Source organism: Suncus etruscus, chromosome 9, assembly GCF_024139225.1.
Source record: "Suncus etruscus isolate mSunEtr1 chromosome 9, mSunEtr1.pri.cur, whole genome shotgun sequence".
Taxonomy (NCBI): domain Eukaryota; kingdom Metazoa; phylum Chordata; class Mammalia; order Eulipotyphla; family Soricidae; genus Suncus; species Suncus etruscus.
The window spans coordinates 51,997,833-52,002,989 of record NC_064856.1 but is presented as its reverse complement, the minus strand read 5'-3'; the positions used below and the strand labels follow the sequence as shown (position 1 = coordinate 52,002,989).

Below are 5,157 nucleotides of genomic sequence, written 5' to 3'. Positions count from 1 at the left end.
AACAAAATAAACAAACAAAAAAAAAGTGGTAAGGAGGCAGAGCTTGAGCGGTGGCGTAAGCGGTAGGATGTTTGCAGGCCTTAACCTAGGACAGGCTGCGGTTCGCTCTCCCAGTGTCCCACATGCTCCCCCAACCCAGGAGCGATTTCTGAGCGCATATCCCGGAGTAACCCCTGAGTATCACCGGGTGTGGCCCAAAAACCAAAAAAAAAAAAAAAAAATTGGTAAGAAAATCTCTTTAACTTGTAATTATGGGTGGACTACTACTACTTTATACACTGTATAAAGTATAAAGTATAGTTTATACTACTACTTTATATAGTTCAAAAATGAGCAAGATAAGATTTTTACAACTACTTTTACTGGTGTAGTGACATACAAATTGCCATTTATAATATTAGTACAATAATAGATGATCAGTACAACAGAAATGCATAACTAGTTCAGTGACACAGGGACACAGAATATGCACTTGAGTCAGCGATGGGGGAATCAGTGGAATCTTGATAGTAGAGGTGGGTTTGAGTGAAAAAAATTAAAGTTGGGGGTCAGAGTGGTAGCTCAAACGTCTGCCTTTACACCCAACCAGGGTTTGATCCCCCGGCATCCCAGATGGTCCCCCATGCCTGCCAGGAGTGATTTCTGAGTGCATAGCCAGGAGTAACCCCTGAGCATCACCGGGTGTGTCCCAAAAATAAAAACTAAAGGTTGGGCTATGAAGAAGCAGTGATTTGCATGAGGCATCATATCAGATTTGCCTTTTTATAGCACTCTCTGGTAAAAAAGCAGAAACTGGTATACTGTAGAGAGTCTAGTTTGTAAAAGGGTATTAGCCTGGCAGAGATATACTGTTGGTGCTTTTTTCGACACTGTAGAGTGTGGTGGGTAGCTTGTTTTTTAGAATATTGGAACTTTTTTTTTTTTTTTTAAAGCAGATGTTAGTGTAAAAGTCACCATCATTCATGTTCCAGTCCTCTATTTTTGGCTTGTATTGTTTTGTTTTTGGTTTGAGGCCACATCTCTAGTGGTATTCAGGCAGGCAAGCACTACCTCTACTCCAGCCCCACTCTGCCCCCAAACCATTTTTGTGCATGTTTGAGATAATGTAGTCTTTATTAATTACTTACCTTGTAGAGAAGTGGATAGAAAAAGCTTAGGTCGGGGGCCGGGCGGTGGCACTGGAGGTAAGGTGCCTGCCTTGCCTGTGCTAGCCTAGGACGGACCGCGGTTCAATCCCCCGGCGTCCCATATGGTCCCCCAAGAAGCCAGGAGCAACTTCTGAGCGCATAGCCAGGAGTAACCCCTGAGCATCACAGGGTGTGGCCCAAAAACCAAAAAAAAAAAAAAAAAAAAAGAAAAAGCTTAGGTCATCAGCTCGGGTGTTTGCCTTGCATGTGGCTGATCGGGTTCGATCCCCAGCATTCCATATGGTCCCCTGAGCCTGCCAGGAGTGATTTCTGAGTGCAGAGCCCAGAGTAACCCCTGAGAGCTGTCACGTGTGGCCCAAACCCTCCCTTTCCCCCTCAAAAAAAAAAAAAATACTAGAAGAGGCCTAGGAACTACAATAAAAAAAGCTGTTGTTTATCAAGCCCCCTTACAATAAATCAGTCCCTGTTTAAAACTCTTTATTTTCACAATCTCATTTATTACTAATAGCATTTCTGTGAAGTTTGCTGCTTTAACTGAGGCTAGAGTGGTTAAGTAGCTTCCCTAGGATTTTACTGTTCATGAATGGGACCGTCCAGATTCTAACCCAGCTCTGCCTATAATTTATTTTGTTTTATTTTGGCCACACCTGGCAGTGCTCAGGCTGGCACTCCTGGTTCTGCACCCAGAAATCATTTCCGGTGGCTTGGGGATCTGTGGGATAGCAGGGATCAAATCTGGTTCCTCTGTGTGCACGACAATTTGCTGTACTATATTTCCAGCGCCCTGCCTATGCTTTATTGAGTACCATTGTTTCATTTCTCAATCCATTTTTTATGCTCTCAGGTAATTTAAAGTTGATAGTCTTCATTATCTCAAATATAAAAATGGATACAGTGCATTTATTAAGTATGATTCAGAAGAATTTTGAATTTTGAGTCCCACACTTCTTTTTTTGGGAGAAGGGGTCACAGCTGGTGGCGCTCAGGGTTTACTCCTGACCCTGCGCTCAGATATCGCTCCTGGCAGGCTTGGTGGACCAACTGTATGGGATGCTAGGAATTGAACCCTAGACTGTCCTGGGTCAGCTGCGTAGATGGCAAACGCCTGCCTTACTGTTGTGCTATCTCTCCAGCCCCTAAGTTGCACACTTCTTTTTTTTTTTTTCTTCCCGCCTCCCTCCTCTAAGTTGCACACTTTTTCTAAGATTTTATTTGTATTCCCTATTTATCATCAAAAAAGTTGGAGCTGGAAAGATAGCACAGAGGTAGGTCGTTTGCCTTGCATGTAGCGGACCCAGGAAGGACTTGGGTTTGATTCTCAGCATCCCATAGGATCCCCTGAGCCAGCCAGGGGCGATTTCTGAGTGCAGAGCCAGGAGTTACCCTTGAGCGCTGCCAATTGTTGCCCCCACCCACCTCAAAAAAAAGTTAAATGTCAGAGTATTAGAGATATTGAAGGATTTGTAATTAAATGATAACACAGAGTTTTAGATCAATGGTTCCACATTCCAAAGAGTTTCCTTTCAATTGGAAGATCTACACTTGAGGTTCATCTTGTAAACTGTCCTCTTTATGAGCCAAAGCCTCACTTCCCAAACAGGAAGGTGCACTATTTTTCTGGGAGTCAAAGTAGGGGATAGTTAAAGGAGTACTGGTTTCTCTATACAGGGCCTTTGCTGAGTTTCAGGTCATAAGTAGTTATTATAAGCCCAGTGGTTAGGGAAAATAAAGTTGACTCAGGCTTGATATTTTTTTTTTAAGATTTTTATTGAGATTTTCTGGCTTACAAAACACTAGTAGTATTTCGCATATATAATTCCAATATCAGGCCCATCACTAGTGTACCCTCTTTCCTTCCCCAGAACCTCTAATATCTCTTCCTTTGTACCCCTGCCTAGCTTTCCCCCAAACCCAGTTGTAGTGGCTCGGTTCCCCCGATGTATTGTTTTTGGTCTTTTGTTGCTGCTTTCTGTGTATTTTAAGTCCCACATATTAGAGCAATCATTCTGTGTCTATTTCTTTCCTTCTAACTTATCTGATATCCTCTAATTCTATTGCTGCAAATTGCATGATTTTGTTCTTTTCTGTAGTTGCAATTTTTTTTTTTGTTATTTGTTTTTTGGGCCATACCTGATGGCACTCCTGGCACTGCACTTAGAGATTGCTCCTGACAGGCTCGGGGGACCGTATGGGATGCTGGAAATCAAACCTGGGTTCGTCCAGTTCAGTGGTGTGCAAGGCAAATGGCCCTACCGCTGTGCTATCACTCTGGCCCCGATAGCTACAATTCTTTACCTTACTCTTTTTTTTTTTTTTTGGTTTTTGGGCCACACCTGGTGACGCTCAGGGGTTACTCCTGGCTATGCGCTCAGAAGTCGCTCCTGGCTTGGGGGACCATATGGGAAACCGGGGGATCGAACCGCGGTCCATCCAAGGCTAGCGCAGGCAAGGCAGGCACCTTACCTCTAGCGCCACGGCCCGGCCCCCTCTTTACCTTACTCTAAGTATCCTTCTTCCAGACTTTCTCATGTGTGTCCACTTCTTTTTTTTTTTTTGTTGTTGTTTTTTGGGCCACACCCGGCGGTGCTCAGGAATTACTCCTGGCTGTCTGCTCAGAAATAGCTCCTGGCAGGCATGGGGGACCATATGGGACACCGGGATTCGAACCAACCACCTTTGGTCCTGGATCGGCTGCTTGCAAGGCAAACGCCGCTGTGCTATCTCTCTGGGCCCTTATTTTTTATTTTTAATATCTTTATTTAAACACCATGATTAGTGATTTTTATTTTTTTATTTATTTTTGGTTTTTGGGCCACACCCAGTGACGCTCAGGGTTTACTCCTGGCTCTGTGCTCAGAAACTGCTCCTGACTTGGGAGACCATCTGGGATGCCTGTAATCAAACTTAGGTTATCCTGGGTCAACCGCATACAAGGCAAACGCTTTACCACTGTGTTATCGTTCCGGCCCGTGATTGGTGATTTTTAAACCTTTATTTTGTTGCTAAGACTTGCACTTAAACAAAATCTCATCCAAAAGCTTTGTGGACATAGAAAGGACTCAGCAGAATCCTTGGGTGTCTCAAGTTACACTTTTTGTTTGGTTTTGAGCCACACCGGGTTACTCTTGGCTCTACGCTCAGAAATGGCTCCTGGCAGGCTCAGGGGACCATATGGGATGTTGGGGATTGAACCTGGGCATGTCCTGGGTCAGTAGCATGCAAGTCAAAAGTCCTACTGCTATACTATATCAATTGCTCCAGCTCCATCAAGTTACACTTTGAATCAGGGAACTCTATTACCTACTGCATTTTTTTCCCAGTCCCGTTCTGCTTCCCCTCGTGGAAGCTTTGATTTGTCTGCTTCACTAGACTGCAAGCTATACAAAAGCATAGACCAAGTTTATTTTTGTTCTTTACTTAGCATGATTCCTGGTATATATAATTATTAAATATAATGATAATTACTAAATACTATTAAAGAATAAGAATAATTATTTTACTTCAGCCCATACCTGACAGTGGTCAGGGCTTACTCCCGGTTTTGTGCTCAGGGAACTCCTGCTTGGCTCAGGGGACCATCTGTGGTGCTAGAGATTGAAGCTGGGTTGACTGCATGCAAGGCAAGTGCCCTACTCACTGTGCTATCATCACTCTGACCCCAATGAATATTATTTTGGCACAGGGGCCATGGTAATCATCTCTGTATCGTTTTAATTTTAGTATCTGTGCTGCCGAAGCGAGCACGTTTTTGAGTAGTTATAATAGCTATCATTTTATAAGTGTTTGTAGTGTGCCATTTTCTTTGCTTATAGCATGTGCTTTCCTGTTGAATATTTACAATGTCCCTGTGAAAACTGAACTATTTTACTAAGTAAATTGTTTCCAGAGAGGGGGATACTTTTCCCTGAGGGGTGCAGAAGCATAATTGGGGTGTGGGTGGTAGGTAGTAGGCTCAGGCTCAGTGGGGCAGTTTCACTTAAAGAAGGTAGATTTTTATGGGGGTGCTTAG

At 43.6% G+C, this 5,157-nt stretch overlaps 1 non-coding gene across 1 annotated transcript; it reads right to left on the bottom strand.

Moving 5' to 3' along the window:
- Window positions 1-4,783: 4,783 nt before the first annotated feature.
- LOC126019195 (U6 spliceosomal RNA) lies at window positions 4,784-4,892 on the bottom strand. The gene has a single exon (XR_007498942.1). It is a non-coding gene; the product is annotated as a U6 spliceosomal RNA (small nuclear RNA).
- Between the last annotated feature and the right edge of the window lie 265 nt (window positions 4,893-5,157).